General features: G+C 51.1%; 1 protein-coding gene, 1 non-coding gene and 1 pseudogene across 10 annotated transcripts in view; 2 read left to right on the top strand and 1 right to left on the bottom strand.

The window, feature by feature from the left end:
• Positions 1-133: 133 nt before the first annotated feature.
• Positions 134-8,553, top strand: LOC133248791 (mitochondrial import inner membrane translocase subunit TIM14-like; annotated as a pseudogene).
• A 1,540-nt stretch (positions 8,554-10,093) lies between these two features.
• TRNAC-GCA (transfer RNA cysteine (anticodon GCA)) lies at positions 10,094-10,165 on the bottom strand. The gene has a single exon. It is a non-coding gene; the product is annotated as a tRNA-Cys (tRNA).
• A 3,508-nt stretch (positions 10,166-13,673) lies between these two features.
• TTLL1 (TTL family tubulin polyglutamylase complex subunit L1) overlaps positions 13,674-18,075 on the top strand; it is a 35,185-nt gene continuing 30,783 nt past the window's right edge. For 2 of the 9 annotated variants that reach the window (XM_061418780.1, XM_061418779.1), the window contains exons 1-2: positions 13,674-13,831; positions 16,803-16,835. The gene's annotated coding sequence lies outside the window, so the exon portion shown is untranslated. The remainder of the gene's footprint in view (positions 13,832-16,802; positions 16,836-18,075) is intronic. The other 7 variants (XM_061418773.1, XM_061418777.1, XM_061418775.1 and 4 more) reach the window with 4 other exon arrangements.

Raw genomic sequence — 18,075 nt, 5'->3', positions numbered from 1 at the left:
TAATGAAATACGCTTTACAAATCAGTGTGTACAGTATAGTCCAACATTTAAAGGAAATCCATACAGAAAATTCTGGAAGGAAATTCAGTCCTTGGCTAAGACCCCACGTGAGGGGGGTGTGTGTAACGCTTACATGGTCATCCCTGGAGCTGAAGGGGAAGGATGGGGTATTCATGAGGAGCCCATGGGGATCGATCTCTCTCGAGCCTGGTAATGGTGGTCCAGGCTGGGAGAGTTGAACGTGTGCGTGGGCAGTGCCCCCTGGGCCTTGGGCTCAGAGCCTGGGCTAGGCCAGCCCCACCTGGACTTGCTGCCAGGCTGGTGTAGGCTGACAATGCAAGGACCAGGCTGTGTGACCTGTGTAGCAGCAGGACCGCGGGCTTCGGGGTCTGGAGTCCAGGCTGTGTGGCAGCTGAGGGCACTCTGAGAACTCCCAGGGACTGCGGGGCTGACTGAGATCAAGACCCAGGGCTGGGACCCCACCGTGTGGTGGGTCTCCAGCCGGGGGCCAGTGGAGATGGAGAGGAAGTTGGAGGTGGGTTGAGAGCCCTGGGTGCCTGCCTGGAACCAGATACTTCTCCAGGTTCTGGGGAGAGGCCTCTGGGGACACGAGTCCGCGGCAGTGAGCTTCTTTTTGAAGGTCAAGGCTGGTCCTTGGCAGCCTGAATGACACCTGGGAAGCTCAGAGGAGGGAGTGGCCCCGCCGCCATTTCCCTCAACTCTCCCCTGAAGCTTTGGCAGGAGCCTCCTCACAGCCCTGAAGACACGTGCAGATGGATTTCTGCCCTCCGCGGCCCCCTAGAATCTCCCACATGTTGAGAACCCCTGGAAATGAGCTGGTCCAGCCCAGGCTCCCTGGAGCTGAACTCCTGGGCCCCTTGGAGCCTCAGCCCGCTCTGCTCAACCAGGGCCTCTGAGCGTGAGGAGCTGGCGTGGGGGGCGTAGGGGGCACCTGACGCAAGGGAGCCTCTGGCCTTGGAGGGAGGCCACGGCACTGGCTTGCCTAGGGCCAGAGCGCCACAGGGAGTGGGGACACCAGGGCCTGAAAACAGGGCTAAGACCGCCGCCCCCCCGCCCCCAGGAAATGGAGTGGAGAACAGACGTGGGCAAGTCCTAGACGGCAAAGAAACTCCTCCATCTCCCCGCCCGATCTGGGGGCCCTTCAGCCCCGTGCAGCCAAATGAAACACATCCCACCAGCTTACAACTCACCCAGTCTTCCCGTCTCAGCCGACGGCCACTCTGGCCTTCCAGGCACTCCAGGCAAAGACTTTGGAATTGTTTTCAGCTCCTCTTTCTCCCGTGTTCCAGCTTTCCCAAATCTGGGGACCGGTTTCTAAGGAACATAATGTGAAAGTCTGAGGTCGACCCACATGCACTAATTCAGAAAGACATCTGTACCTGCGCCGTCTCAACTGAGATTCAAAGGCTGTAGAATAAGTCTTAATATGAGTCGATTCACATAGAAGACTATTTTTCATTTGCCCTGAAAGTTGTGTGGCTCAGTTGGTAAAGAATCTGCCTGCAATATGGGAGACCTGGGTTTGATCCCTGAGTTAGGAAGATCCCCTGGAGAAGGGAAAGGCTACCCACGCCAGTATTCTGGCCTGGAGAATTCTATGGACTGTATCCATGGAGTCACAAAGAGTCGGACACTGAGTGGCTTTCACTGAAACTTGTGTAAGGAACATACCAGAAGGTCAAGATCAGGTAACAGGTGTGGAGATCACTCAGTGGTCTTTTCTTTCTCTTGTACAGTATTTATAACTTTTGCTATACATGTGTATTATGTTTCTAGTCATGAAACAGTAACTTTCTTAAATAAAAATTTTTGACTGTACCATGTGGCTTTCGGTGTCTTCAGTTCTTAAACCCTGTCTTCAGTAACAGCATTTGGGTTTCTCCATCACCTACATCATGCTGAATTCCCCAAACACTAATTTTTAAAATATATATATATATATATATTTATTTACTCATTTTATTTTTGGCTGCACTGGGTCTTCACTGCCGTGAGGGCTTTTCCCTAGGTGCTAGGAGCAGGCGTTCATTGCGGTGGCTTTTCTTATTGCAGTGTATGAGCTCCAGGGTTCTCAAGCTCCAGAGCGAGGGCTCAGTAGTCGTGGCGCTCGGGGCTTAGTTGCTCCACGGCGTGTGGGATCTTCCCAGATCAGGGATCGAACCCGTGTCTCCTGCAATAGCAGGCTGATTCACTGAGCTTCACCGCTGAGCCACCAGGGAAGCCCCCTCAACAGTAACTTTTCAGTAGACCTTATGGTGAGTAAAAGAAGGTGGAAGAAGACACGAGAGAGGACACACTGCATGATTCAGTTTGTATGACGCTGGAGAGCAGGCAAAGCGTGTCTGTGTGATAGAGGGGCCAACAGCCGCCTCGCGAGGTGGGGAGGGTGTTGGCTGGAAAGGGCAGGAGGGAGACTTCTGGGGATTTCTGTCCCACGTGGTGGTCGGAGGGTATGTGTGTGCGTGCTCAGTCGCTCCAATTGTGTCTGACTCTTCGCGACCCCACGGACTGTAGCCCATCAGGCTCCTCTGTCCATGGGATTCTCCAGGCAAGAATCCTGGAGTGGGTTGCCAGGCCCTCCTCCAGGGGATCTTTTGGACCCAGGGATCAAACCTGGGTCTCCTTGCACTGAGCTGAATGCTTCAGATTTGTGCACTCTGGGGTTTGTAAAGTAAAGCTTGATACAAATTAAAATGCAAGAAAACAAAGCACAGTGAATCAGACCTGAGACAGCCAAGAGTGAGGATTTACTCAAGATCCAGATTCCTGGCTGCCAGGGGGTACTTGGCAAGCTCAGCCCATGGTGGAACCTGGGAAGAGGCCAGCGGTGCTGGTGACAGGGGGACTATCACAGTTGAAAACAGAGCCAGCACGTTTCAGAGCAGATTATGAGGCTTAACCAGCCAGGCCACTCCGCTCAGAGCCAGGACGATTTAATAGACACACGCTCCGGCCAAAAACCGAAATGGCCAGTGTGACCAAAATAACCTAATCTCCTGCAACCTGTCAGGGGGACGGAGACCAGGCCTCCACTCTGTCAGACAATTCCAGGAATCCGGGGTCAGGGAGGGGGTGATATCTGCTCCTGAAACACTGTGGAGGCCCTGGGCAGCCGACTGTGGACATCCTGCAGCGACGGCCACCAGTGTCCCCTGCCAGGAGCAGGCTCAAGGCCCCAGGTTATCTCTCAAGTCGGGTCTGGCGGGAGGGACGAGACCCACGTGGGTGCCGGCAGGAAGGAGCCCCGGTCCCGCAGAACCTCCCTTCACCCAGAAATAACATCCCTCCTGACAGCCGAGTTTATCAGCACGATAGCAGATTTTTTCAAAACAATAACAGAGGTCCTAGCGGCTCCCTCGGCCCACACTCAGCAGGGATGACTGGCCATGGTGTCGGCAGCCGCTGCTGTCCACGCCTCTGCTCCAGGAAGGCCCCATCTGTAAATCCCCGGAGGGGAGGCCGTGTATGCATTCACCCCTCTGCACCCCGCGTGATGAGCCCTCGGTAGACGTCTGTTTCACAGATGAGTGAATTTCCCCTTTGCCGTCCTGGTTTTCATTTTTATTTGTTTATTTTTACATGTACACACCTCTCTGTTTATTTCTGGCTGCGCTGGGTCTTCATCACGGCACACAGGCTTTCTCTAGTTGGGGCGAGTGGGGGCTACTCTTCCTCGCGATGGGCGGGCTTCTCATTGCAGTGGCTTCTCTCGTTGTGGCGCACGGCCACAGAGTGTGTGGGTTTGGTAGCTGTGACACCTGGGGCATGTGGAAACTCCCCAGACTGAGGGTCGAGCCTGCATCCCCTGCACTGGCAGGAGGATCCTTAACCCTTGGACCACCAGGGAAGTCCTTCCATCCCGTTTCATCATCCACAGCAGCCCTCTAGGAGGAAACCTGTAGCTCCCATTTTACAGAGGAGGAAACCGAGGCCCACAGGTGATGAGGTGCATGCGAATCAGGACCCGTTTTCTCATTCCAGGTCCTGGGGTTTCCTCGTCTCATGACTGCTGATCATGGCTATCTCAACTCCCCTTCCCCTGCCTGGAAGAATGATGGGGCTGGGAAACCACAGTGTTCAAGGCTGTTTTCTCTCATAGGAATTGTTTGTTTATTTATGGCCTCCCCAACTAGGGATCAAACCCGGGCCCTTGGCAGTGAGAGTGCGGAGTCCTAACCCCCGGATTGCCGAGGAACTCCCAGGAAATAATTTCATTTTATTTAAAGTTCTGCAGGGGGAAATTCCCTGGCAGTCCAGTGGTTAGGAGTTGGTAGTTTCACTGCTGAGGGTGTGGGTTCAAGCCCCGGTCTGGGAACTAAGATTCCCCCAAGCTCACTGGAAAAGACCCTGATGCTGGGAAAGACTGAAGGTGGGAGGAGAAGGGGACAACAGAGGATGAGATGATTGGATGTCTTCACCAGCTCAACGGAGATGAATTTGAACAAGCTCTGGTAGTTGGTGATGGGCAGGGAAGCCTGGCGTGCTGCAGTCCATGGGGTCGCAAAGAATCGGACACAATTGAGTGACTGAACTGAACTGAACTGAAGCCTCATGGAACAGCAAAAAAAAACCACACAACGAAGTTCTGCGGTCTTGTCCTTTTTGCTGAAGAAGCGTATATCCCCATGAATAACGAAAGAAATGCACATAAAACAATACTGATACCACCCAACGTGTGAGCCGTTGATAACACCCCGCGCGGGCAGAGCTGCGGAAGCCCTGTCTTCTTGGGCAGCTGTACTGGGAACACACGGAGGTGTCTCAAAACATGCCAAACGCACGTTCTCTGACCCCGATCATTCACGGGGGGACATTCTGGGCCGGAGGGTAATGTGAGCAAAGGTGTGGGGGCTGGAAGCTCAAGTGTGGACGTTTGCCTTGGAAGGAAGGGAGCTGCTCACCCAGCAGGTGAAGGGACTGGGCTGAGCCCCCCCGAGTGGACCATGCTTCCGGAGAAGGAGAATTCTGGAGAGAAGGCCCTGGCTTGAAACCTGGTGGTGGTGGTGTTGTTCAATGGTTCAGTCGTGTCCAACTCTATGACCCCATGAACTGCAGCGCGCCAGGCTTTTCTGTCCTTCACCGTCTCCCGGAGTTTGCTCAAACTCATGTTCGTTGAGTCCGTGATGCCATCCAACCATCTCATCCTCTGTTGCCCCCTTCTCCTCCTGCCTGCAATCTTGCCCAGCATCAGGGTCTGGAAACAGATGCGTAGCCGCCTGCGTTGAGCTGGTGCCCACAGCCCGAGAAGCCCTTGCAGCACGGAATTGTCTTGTCTCTAACCTGGGGAAGCACGCTTTAGGAGCCCAGCTCACAGACGAAGAAGCCGGCAGGCCAAAGCCCCAGCTGGAGCTCGGGCGGGACCGACTCCCAGCCGCAGGGTCCCTCACCTGTTTACTCCCAGCCTGCCCTTGGCGTCTCCCCTGAGCAGCCTGACTCTGGAGACAACACAGGGCGTCCACAGCCCCTGCCCTTGGGGGCCTCAGCGTCTAGACGGGTGGTTGGGTTTGGGAAAAACTATTCAGCTGACCGTGTAGAGGTCTGAGTCCTGTGATACCCAGCATCTGCGAGGTGGGACTGTTGATTCTGAGGGAAGAAGCAAAGCCCCATGCAGCCCCGTCAGGACCAAACATCCGCCCCTGCGAATCTTTTGCGGGGCCTGGGCCAGGTCTACATGGGCCCCAGGAGAACCGTGGGGCTGGGGCTTCCCTGGTGGTCCAGTGGTTAGAATCGTCCTTGCAGTGCAGGGCTTGTGGGTTCCATCTCTAGTCGGGCGTCTCTGATCCCACTTGCTGCTGAGCAACTAAGCCTGCGTGCCACGACTGAGACCCCACACAGACTGATAGATAAACTTTTTTTTAAGTTTTTTTTTTTTAAAGAAGAACTGTGGAGCCTGGGCCAGCCTCCTTGCCCTTGCGCCTTGTCGGAGGGAATGTAAAATGGGACTTGCTTGGTGGTCCAACGACTAAGATTCTGAGTTCCCAATGCAGGGGCTCCAGGTTCGAGCCCTGGTCAGGGAACTAGACCCCACATGCTGCAACTAAGGAAAAAATAAATGCTGTAGCCAGGGTGGTCAAGGTGTGGAATCGGTGGCTGTGGCCTCTGGGCTGGGATGAACCAGGCTCAGGGAGCAGGCAGGGGAGCCGGGCAGGACCCACGGCCAGCAGAGTGGGGGCTGCTGGACTGGTCACTCCTGCTGCAGGACTTGCAGGCCGTTTTATGCCTCCACTCAAGTTAGGAAGCATATGGAACCTCGAGCAAAACAAGTGTTTAAAAGTCTACCAAAATGTGCCTTCCGTGGCGGCTATGACAGAGGTGGGTCTGAACCCAAAATGACAAAACGGGAACCAGCACTAGAATGGGGTGTGAGTCTTACTGCCAATAAGAAACAATAAGCAATGTTTATCAATGAATTATGCTTGTAAGTCACAAACACAAGGGAGAAGCTCCTCACATAGCAGTCGAAAATCGATGCTAAAGATTTACTAGAGGGTCAAGTTAAAACATGAAGTAAATGTATGATGAATTTTTTTTTTTTTTTGGCCAAGCTGCACAGTTTGTAATGTCTTTGTTCCCCAATCAGAGATTGAAATCAGGCCCTCCACAGTGAAAGTGTGGAGTCCTAACCACTGGACTGCTGGGGACTTCCTGTATGGTGAATTTGAAGTTCTTATTCATTTATGTACCAGCTTTTTGGGCTTCCCTGGTAGCTCAGATGGTAAAGAATCTGCCTGCAATGCTGGAGACCTGAGTTTGATCCCCAGGTCAGGAAGAAATCCTGGAGGAGGGCATGGCAACCCACTCCAGTATCCTTGCCTGGAGAATCTCCATGGACAGAGGAGCCTGGTGGGCTGCAGTCCATGGGGTCGAAAAGAGTGGGACACGACTGAACAACTAAGCACACACTCACACACCAGCTTTTTATAATGATGTGCCTCAAAACTTAAAAAAAGTTGTAGCCACTGTAGAAAGCAGTATGGCAGTCCCTCAAAAAAAATTATGCACAGAATTGTCAAAGGACCCAGAAAGCCCATATTTGAGAATATACCCAAAAGAAATTGAAAGCAGACCCTTGAAAAGATATTTGAACACTCATGTTCAGAGTTATTCACAATGGTCAAAAGGTCATTCACAACTCAAATCCGTGTCCACTGACTGATGAATGAGTAAACAGCATGGTAAATACATACAGTGGAATATTACTCAATCTTAAAAAGAAAAACATTCCCACACAGGCTACAACAGGGATGAAACGTGAGGATATTATGCTAAGTGAAATAAGCCAACCATAAGAAGACGGATTCTAAATGTTTTCACTTGGGTGAAACACCTGGAGGAGTAAGATTCGTAGAGACAGAAAGTAGAATGGTGGTCGCTAGGGCTGGGGGAGGAGAGCGGGAATTAGTGTTTAGTGGGAAAAGTTTCAGTTTTGCAAGATAACTAAGTTCTAGAGATTGGTTACCCATGGACATACTGGATCACAACACTGAACTGAACACTTTAAAATGGTTAATATAGGGAATCAGTGCTGACTATTCATTGGAAGGACTGATGCTAAAGCTGAAGCTCCAATACTTCGGCCACCTGATGCGAAGAACTGACTCATTGGAAAAGACCCTGATGCTGGGCAAGACTGAATGCAGGAGGAGAAGGGGATGACAGAGGATGGTTGGTTGGCATCATGGACTCGATGGACATGAGTGTGAGCAAGCTCCGGGAGTTGATGATGGACAGGGAAGGACAGGGAAGCCTGGCATGCTGCAGTCCATGGGGTCGCACGGAGTGGAACACGACTGAGTGACTGAACTGACTGATTGATAGTAAATTTTCTTTTGCGTGTGTTAATATTTTACCACATTAAAAAAATAAGTATGAGATAAAACCACTCACCAGGTAGGGTCCTTGAGAGGGTGTAACGAGGGGAGTTCTGGCTAAGATTTTAGGGTGCTGTCCTGTACGCAGGAGGGCGGGCTTCATGGGCCGGCCACCTGGGCAGCCGCCCAGGGCCCCCGTGCTCAGATGGGCCCCTCACATGGTTAATGCTGCCGTAGTTGTTTTGAAATTCCTAATAATTTTTGAACAAGAGTTGCCACATTTTCATTTTGCATTGAACCGCAAAATGACGTAACAGAGTTCTGGCCCTCAGTCAAGACACCAGCACAGACTTTATCATCAACCTTGTTGGGATGAGCTGGGTGAAGGATGTGCCGTGTTCAGGGTGGAGAAGGGTGTGGGGCCACATGAAGACAGTACGCCTGCCTGGGGAGGGGGAGGGGCAGCGGGACCACCTGCCAAGGAAGGAGAGGGCCATAGACAGCGGAGGCCGGGAAGGGGCTGGGCCAGATCACCCCAAGATGGGGTCTTGACCCCATGATGTTGTTCAGTTGCTAAGTCGTGTCTGACTCTTTGTGACTCTGTGGACTGCAGCACGCCAGGTTCCTCTGACCTTTACTATCTCTTGGCGTGTGCTCAAATTCATGTCTATCGAGTCACTGATGCTATCTAACCAGCTCATCCTCTGTCTCCCCCTTCTCCCCCTGCCCTCAATCTCTCCCAGAATCAAGATCTTTTCCAATGAGTTGGCTCTTCACTTCAGGTGGCCAAAGTATTGGAGCTGATCCCATTCCTTGCTGGTATTTCAAGACTCCCTTGGCGGAATATGACTCCGAGGAACCAGCCTCAGAAACCAGCCAGTGCAGGGACGTCTCATCCAGGAAACAGTGTTTATTGAACACCTGCTACGAGCCAGCAGTAAGCACATCATCTGCGACCTTCTGGTTCTCATCACCTCCTGGGGTTAAAGGGCTGAGGCGGGAACCAAGGAAGGGCAGGGGCAGCAGCGGGGTGCATATTAGCTCTGGCTCCACTAGATGGCGCCAAATATAACTGATGATGGACCCAAAGCACTCCCCTGGCCTGGGGAAGGCGGTGCGGACGTCTCAGGAAGCTTGCAAACAAAGCTCAGAGCATCACCTTGAAAGCGCACCCATCTCCGGAAGGTGGCTCTTTGCTTTTCAGGAGGCAGAGGTGTGAACCATCAGCCTTCGTAGGTTCAAATCCAGACTCTGCCACTTAAAAGTTTCACACATTTTCACAACTTAAAACTTTTATTTATTTTCCTTGCTTAATGTAAGTTTTATAGTCTCGTTAGCTTTTCATTACTTTTTTAAAAATTCATAATTTTTAATTGATTAAATAAAAATAGAATAACAATTGAGATCTACGAATGAGAAGAATGGATTTCTTTGGGGGCAGGAGGGGAGATGATTTCACTTATTTGGGGTACAAAGTTAGTGTGTTCGCTATCATCAAATCAGTTGCAAGTGGCCACAAGGAACCAGCATTCTTAGCTTTCTGGAGCAGGTAGTGGGCTGGATTTGACCGATGCTTTGCTGACTCTTGATCTTGTGTATTAACTGTGTTAATGTAATAGGGAAGAACATTTTTGTATTCTATTACAAGTTAATCACTGAAGGGATGCTGCCTATAAACTTAAGTTATACATAATGGCCCACCTCTGGGGATCCTGCTCTCCCGGTAAAGAGCATTAAGCTAAAATACCTTTGTTTAGCTCATAGGAAACCTCCTGAGCAGGTCCACCTGTGAATGGTGGCAGGAGGGAGAAATTAACAAATCTCCTCTGAAGGTTGACAGAAACCAAGAAGTGTATGACTTTACTCCCTTCCCCTTTTAGTATAGAAGGAGCCTGAATTGTAACTCAGGCAAGATGGTTCTTTAGGACACGTGCCTACCATCTTCTTGGTTAGTCGGCTTTTTCAATAGTCATTATTCCTTGTTCCCAAAACCTGTCTCTCGATTTATTGGGCTTATTGGCCTGTCATGTGACAAGCAGTGTGAGCTAGACTCTGTTTCCTTGGCATTGTTTGTTTTTTTCCAATTAAAGGTTTGTTTTCTGATGTCTAAACCTACATGTGCACTAATTATGAAGTGAAGTCGCTCAGTCATGTCCAACTCTTTGCAACCCCATGGACAATAGCCTACCAGGCTCCGCCGTCCATGGGATTCTCCAGGCAAGAATACTGGAGTGGGCTGCCATTTCCTTCTCCAGGGGATCTTCCCAACCCGGGGATCGAACCCGGGTCTCCTGCATTGCAGACAGACGCTTTACCGTCTGAGCCATCAGGGAAGCACATTATAAGCAGTAAACTGCTGCAGAATGATACACACAGCCGTTGCAGATCTGTGCCCTGTAATACATGATGTTGGTGATTAAAAAATTCAGAAGAGTGAGAAACATTAATGCATTTTGTGTGTTATAAATAATGAATTACTCTTTCGGGAACAAACGCTAAAAGGAAGGTAAAAAAAAAAAAAAGAGAGAGAGAGACTGCAATTGTCCTACGCCCAGACACCTAGAATGTAACAGAGCAGGTTTGTAAATTGCTGCTCCTCTTTTCACGCTGCCTTCAAGTACACATTCATGGCTGACAGATGTCTGGGGCACATGCTGTTTTATTGTGTATTAATTCAACAAATATTTGAGCAACTAGTGTGTGCTATACTGAAGCACCTTTTTAAATTTTTTTAAAACTAATCTTCCCAACAACCCTTCAATGTAGGTGCTATTGTCTCCGTTTATGAATAAGAAACTGAGGCTCAGACAAGTGACATGACCTACCACAAGCCACAAAGCTAGTGCATTCGGGAGTGAGGATTCAATCTAGACCTGGCTTCAGTTTTAAATTTTTCACTAGCCAGGTTGCCATTTCCTAACAGATGGAGTTTTAAAACTTTTCATGCAAAGTTGGGCACAATGAAGGACAGAAACGGTTTGGACCTAACAGAAGCAGAAGATATTAAGAAGAGGTGGCAAGAATACACAGAACTATACAAAAAAAAGATCTTCATGACCCAGGTCACTCACCTAGAGCCAGACATCCTGGAATGTGAAGTCAAGTGGGCCTTAGAAATCATCACTACGAACAAAGCTAGTGGAGGTGATGGAATTCCAGTTGAACTATTTCAAATCCTAAAAGATGATGCTGTGAAAGTGCTGCACTCAATATGCCAGCAAATTTGGAAAACTCAGCAGTGACCACAGGACTGGAAAAGGTCAGTTTTCTTTCCAATCCCAGAGAGGCAATGCCAAAGAATGTTCAAACTACTGCATAATTGCACTCATCTCACATGCTAGCAAAGTAATGGTCAAAATTCTCCAAGCCAGGCTTCAACAGTATATGAACCATGAACTTCCAGATGTTCAAGCTGGATTTAGAAAAGGCAGAGGAACCAGAGATCAAATTGCCAATATCTGCTAGATCATCAAAATAGCAAGAAAGTTCCAGAAAAACATCTACTTTTGCTTTATTGACTACACCAAACACTTTGTGTGGATCACAACAAACTGTGGAAAATTCTTCAAGAATGGGAATACCACAGATAGGAATACCAGACCACCTTACCTGCTTCCTGAGAGATCGATCTGTATGCAGGTCAAGAAGCAACAGTTAAAACTGGACATGGAACAACAGACTGTTTCCCAGTTGGGAAAGGAGTATGTCAAGGCTTATACTGTCCCCTTGCTTATTTAACTTATATGCAGAGTACATCATGCAAAATGCTGGGCTGGATGAAGCACAAGCTGGAATCAAGATTTTCGGGAGAAATAGCAATAACCTCAGGTATGCAGATGATACCACCCTATGGCAGAAAGCGAAGAGCAACTAAAGAGCCTCTTGATGAGAGTGAAAGAGGAGAGTGAAAAAGCTGGCTTAAAACTCAACATTCAAAAAACTAAGATCATTGCATCTGGTCCCATCACTTCATGGCAAATAGATGGGGAAACAATGGAAACAGTGACAGACTTTATTGTTTTAGGCTCCAAAATCACTGCAGATGGTGACTGCAGCCATGAAATTAAAAGACGCTTGCTTCTTGGAAGAAAAGCTATGACCAACCTAGACAGCATATTAAAAAGCAGAGACATTACTTTGCTGACAAAGGTCTAGTCAAAGCTACGGTTTTTCCAGTAATCATGTATGGACATGAGAGTTGAACCATAAAGCAAGCTGAGAGCTGAAGAATTGATACCTTTGAACTGTGGTGTTGGAAAAGACCCTTGAGAGTCCCTTGGACTGCAAGGAGATCAATCCAGTCAATCCCTAAAGGACCGTGTACATTCAGTCCTGAATATGAATTGGAAGGACTGATGCTGAAGCTGAAACTCTAATCCTTTGGCCACCTGATGCAAAGAACTGACTCATTGGAAAAGACCCTGATGCTGGGAAAGACTGAAGGTGGGAGGAGAAGGGGACAACAGAGGATGAGATGGTTGGATGGCATCACTGCCTCGATGAACATGAGTTTGAGCAAGCTCCAGGAGTTGGTGATGGTCAGGGAAGCCTGGCGTGCTGCAGTCCATGGGGTCACAGAGTTGGACATGACTGATCAACTGAACTGAACTGAATTGAACAGGAGTTTAAAAAATCTAGTTTGAAAAACTATACCTGTCCCACACTCAGGGAACACTTCATAAGTGAGGTGACCTTTGAGTAGGCCACTTACTACTACTTGCTGAGTGCAACTTGTATGTTATCCCTATGACAAACCCTATGTAGTTGGTGCTATGAACAGTCCTAGTTTTACAGATACTGAAGCTGAGCAACAGAGGAGATGAAGAGAGGGACTACAGCCAAGGGCCCCAGGCATCATACTGCTCTACCTGCCACTATCAGGCTGGATCCTGGGCCCCGATCCCTTGCAATCTCATTTCCAGGCCCCCGAAGGTTGCAAGACCCCTGGGGATGGTGGCCTGGGTGGTTCCTCGAAGGACATCAGTCAGTCAGTCAGTCAGTTCAGTCGCTCAGTCATGTCCGATTCTTTGCAACTCCATGGACTGAAGCACACCAGGCCTCCCTGTCCATAGCCAATTTCCAGAGCTTACTCAAACTCATGTCCATCGAGTCCGTGATGCCATCCAACCATCTCATTCTCTTGTCTCCTTCTCCTCCCGCCTTCAGTCTTTCCCAGCATCAGGGTCTTTTCTAAGGAGTCAGTTCTTTGCATCAGGTGACCAAAGTATTGCAGTTTCAGCTTCAGCCTCAGTCCTTCCAATGAACACCCAGGACTGATCTCCCCCAGGATGGACTGGTTGAATCTCCTTGCAGTCCAAGGGACTCTTCAAGAGTCTTCTCCAACACCACAGTTCAAAAGCATCCATTCTTTGGCACTCAGCTTTCTTTACAGTCCAACTCTCACATCCATACATGACTACCAGAAAAACCATAGCTTGACTAGACGGACCTTTGTCGGCAGAGTAATATCTCTGCTTTTTAAAATGCTGTCTAGGTTGGTCATAGCTTTTCTTCCAAGAAGCAAGGGTCTTTTAATTTTATGGCTGCAGTCACCATCTGCAGCGGTTTTGGAGCACCACCCCCCCCCCCCCCCGCCGCCGCCGCCGCCGCCGCCGCCAAATAAAGTCTGTCACTGTTTCCACTGTTTCCCCACCTATTTGCTATGAAGTGATGGGACCGGATGCCACGATCTGAGTTTTCTGGATGTTGAGTTTTACGTCAGCCCCCGTGCGTAGCGGGCTGTGCAGGTTGGAGGCGTAGCTGCAGAAGAGTGGCCAGTCTAACCCCGGAAGCAGTCGCGGCGCCGGCAACGCCGCGTCTCCGGTTGCCAGGGCGCCGCCCCGGAAGTAGAGCGCGGCGGGCGGAGGGCCGGTCCGCGCTGGGTAAGCGGGCCGTGTCCTCCAGCGATAGCCGAGTGGGGCTGGAGGCGGGGCCGGGCCGCGGCGCGGGGCCGCCGTGCTCCGCGCTCCCGGGCGCTTCTCAGCGCTCTGCGCCCACAGGTGAGGCCCCGCCGCCGGCGCCGCAGCCTCCGGGACTGAGGGTGTGGCCGTGCTGGGTGGGCGAGTGCGCATGCGCGAGCGGTTGTGGGCGCTGGTCTCCGCGGTTTAGATGCTGCTGGCCGGACTCGCTGTCCCTGGGGGGAAGCCCGCGCTGACCATTGTGCTCCTTTTCTTCCTCCGAGTTCCTATGACTTGTGCCTACTCGATAAGAGTAATTGCATTCCTCTTATCCGTTATTCCAGAATTTAATTGTGCCTAGGCTTTCTCATTCATTTGCAATCTCTATTGTTTCTGTTGGCATCTTGCAGGGCGCAGTGTACCTGTGGGTAGCGCTCTGGACGGGAGACAGGAGATGAGTGTCCCCCCGCTCTGCTCGCCTCTCTCTGGGGGTCTGAACGTCGGCGTTTCCCCTCTTCTTCCTTCCTGTTTTCCCGTCATTAGAGGGGGTGGGGTAGACATACCCCCTTACAGTAGCCGAGGCATAGGGGGATTCATTCTGAAACTAAAAGTATCTTATGGTTGTAAGCCGTTTGGGGTTTGCAGAGCAGTTCTTCGTTCAGGGAATATTCAGAAGCGTAATTGGGGGCTGGGTTGTGGCGGTACAAAAAAGATTGGCCCGGCCCTGCCCTGCTCTCAGGGAGTTACCTGCGCCGGTAAACACGTGCGAGGAGCAGGGGGAATGAGGAGACTGACAGGCGACACAACTGCAACGATGCACTGCGCCCATGTGAAGTCGGCGTTTGTATTATGATTTTATTTCTAGGTGGCTCTTTTTTTTTTTTTCCCAAAAAAGACACGCTAAAAAGGGATGCACATGTCCTGGGATCCTGGCGGAGCTGGGACTTTATTGAAACTGATAGTGATCAGACTGACTGGGAGAGTGGGATGAGGGCAGGGCAGAGAGTGCGTCCATGGTCCTATAGCTGGAAGAGTGAAATGACTCCCACGAATGTGGGTTCTGCCCACAATCTGCTGTTTCTCCTGAGAGGTTGTTCTGGCTTTTGTCTGGGAATAGTCGTAACAACAGGAGGTGGAGGCCTCTTGGCAGAGTTCTGTCTTCCTGGGCACAGAGATTCCCCGAGACGTTCCACTGTTCAGCGGAAATCAGCTGGACTCCCTCCCGGCCTCCTACTTCTCGCCCAGATAAATCTGTAGAAGTGTTTACAGATGACTGTTTCCTGGGTGTCTCCCCTGCGAGGCTGATGGCCCCTGTAGGGCTAGGCTGCACCTGCTTCACTGCTTGGCACTTGCTTGTGTGTGGCGGGAATTCGTGTCTTTTTTTTCCTTATTGCAGCACGTGGGCTCCTCGGTCTTCACTGTGGCATTCGGGATCTTTAGTTGTGGCATGTGTGATCTGGCTCTCTGACCAGGGATAGAACTTGGGGCCCCTGCATTGGGAGCACAGAGTCTCAGCCACTGGCCCACCAGGGAAGTCCCTCGTGTCTTCTCTTGTTAAGTCATCAAATACTGACTGACAGCCTGCTGTTACCAGACGCTGTTCTGGGTGCTGGGGGTTCAGCAGAGATAAGATGGAGCAGCATTCCTGCTCCCAGGGTGACATATGTGTATTGAAGACAGGTGGTCACCAAGGGACCAAATACGTGAACTAGACCAGGCCTTCTCAAACTTGAGCACTCAGGAATGCCCTGAGAATTTAAAACACAGATTCCTGGGGCCCACTCCCAGAGATCTGAATGCATTACCCTACTGTGTGTGCGTGGGTTGGGGAGGATTTGTGTTTCTAACAAGCACCAGGTCGTGATGCCGATGCTGCGGGCTCACAGATCATGCTTTGAGTCCGCACCGGATTAAACAGTTGTGTACACCATGATCGCCATAGAGAAGTGACAACTTGGTAAATGAGGAGGACTGAGATGGGCTTGGGAAGGCTGCTGTGAGGGGTTGGCCTTTGAGAAAGGGCCAGATTTGGGGGATGAGCAAAGGCTTAAGAGTGGATGTCACTTGGTGGGTGAGAGGGCTGAAAAAGGCTGGAGTCTGGAGAGGGAAGGCGGGTGGAAGGATGCTGGGGGACTGTGAGCTTTAATCTCAGCACAGCGGGCAGCTGCTCGCAGGCTTGTGAGCGGAGTGACAAGGTTTGCTTTGTGTGTGTAAAAAGATGGGTCCGCTGCTGGGTGAAGGATGGCTGCAGAGGGGCAACAGTGGGGCCAAGGAAGCCCGTCATTGGGCCTGCTGTGGGTGTCCCTGATTGTGAGGACACTGGGGAAGTCTCTGAACGTGGAATCTTTTGGGTGGAGTGGGCATGATTTGCCACTGGCCTGGATTGATGGTCACTTTCTCCCCAGGACTGCAGTTGAATTTTGTTGGGCTCTTAAAGCACTTTGAACACACTTCTTTTTTTTGGCCATACCTCGTGGCATGTGGGATCTTAGTTTCCTGACCAGGGATCAAACCACGCCCCCTGCACTGGCAGTGTGGAGTCTTAACCACTGGACTGCCGGGCAAGTCCCTGAATGCATCTCTTGCGTCCCCTGGATCAGGACTGTCCAGGAGCACCTGGTCCCAGGCAGCTCCATGTCTCTTGTCACCCGTCTGACACAGAGTGGCTGTCAATGCCGAGTGAGACTAGACAGATGAGAAACTAGACTCTTGGTGGCCCCGACGCCCAGGGGTGTCCCCGGGGAAACCAGTTCTCAAGCTTGAGCACATCCTGCCCACTTGCCCCAGGAGCGGGACCCTTAAATAACCAGCAGCTCTCTGGATTCGGGATGGCTGACATACCTCAGGTGGTGACAGCCCGCTCTGACTTCGAGCTGTGATCAGCATGAGGGGTATCTCACCAGTCTCTGCTTTTCCTGGTGAGGTTTTTATGGTGCTCAGTTTTGAAAGTAGGTGACCTCGTGGCTTGAAAGTCTGAGGCGTCAGTTCCTATGAACCAGTAGAGAGGTGATGTGTCAAGTTCATTACACAATACCACTAATCCTGCTTGGTTTTTAATTTTTTTCTATTTTAGGAGGAAGTCACAGGAAAACAATCTGACAATCAGGTATTTATTTACTTTTCTAAGGAAAAGGATTTCTCAGGTTTGGGGAGGAGTCTGGCTTCTGTACCGTGGGGACTGGCTGATGGCTTCTTTGTTCTAAGACGATTCCTGAGCCCCCTTACTGGCCCTGGCTGGGTGCTGGGGGACCACCTGCTGCCCTGTGGGAGGGCGATGACGCCTGACAAGGGGGCTGCCTGTAAACTGAGGGTTGACATCCCATGTGGGAGGGAGGCCGTGTGCGTTCCCTCTTACTCTTCGAGCCCCACTCTACTGGCTGTGAGTGGGGACAGTACCTGCCTCCGGGTGTCGGGTGAGCTGTAACGGTGTGCCCAGTAGACAAGGGTCTGCACACACTGCCCAGCCCGGAGCCCGGCGCATCCTGGTGCTTTGTGAGTGGTGGCTGTCGTTTCAGTGATGACAGAGACATGTCATCACTTCCTGCACGAGGCAGGCTGGTCTCCGGGGCCCAGCAGCGGGAGTGTGAGCGACCGAATCAGGGGCAGCTTCACGGGGAAACTCTTTCCGCCTGACATACTCAATTCAAACCCGGTTGACTGTTGGGAGAGCCTGCCATGTGCCAGGGCCACGCCCGCCTGACCTTGCGGTGATCCCTGCGGTGCCGCGGAGGGGCTGTCACTTTCTTTTTTCATTTATTTCACCGGGGAGGCTGAGGCCCCGAGGACTTGCCAGGACCCGTGGCTCAGACATTTCCGTGCGGGAGCGAACCGGGTCTCTGAGCCTCAGGTGTGGAGGGCGCCTCCATCCCTCCTCGCTCTTCTCAAGGTGCCTTTGCATCAGCTCTCGGTGGTGGAGTCAACGTCGATTTGGTGTATTTCTGAAAAGAGGTTCTTTTAAAGGAGAGGGGGCCTTACTTCTTTCTTTCCTTTTTTAACCATGAATGACTGTCTTCTTGCTCAGCACTTTATACCATGCTCTGTTTCCAAAATTCGTATGCGTGCAGCTCCTTGTGTGTGAATTTCTTCTTCTTTTTCTCCTGGTGTTTAGGATGGTTGTGTCTTGTTGGTTTCCTAGGCCTGCAGTGTCAAAGTGCCACAAACTGGACAGCTCCATGAGGCAGGAGCCTGGAATCCGGGGGGTTAGCAGAGGTGTGCTCTCTTGAAAGATTCCAGGGGAGGGGGTGCTCACAGCATCCAGTTTCTGGGAGCCCCAGGCATCGTGGCAGCATAACTCTGTAATCTCCGCCTCCGTCTTCCCACGGCCACGCTCCCTCTGTGTCTGTCTG

The sequence above is a fragment of the Bos javanicus genome, chromosome 5, assembly GCF_032452875.1.
Source record: "Bos javanicus breed banteng chromosome 5, ARS-OSU_banteng_1.0, whole genome shotgun sequence".
Lineage (NCBI taxonomy): Eukaryota > Metazoa > Chordata > Mammalia > Artiodactyla > Bovidae > Bos > Bos javanicus.
This window is presented reverse-complemented; position numbering and strand designations above follow the sequence as displayed.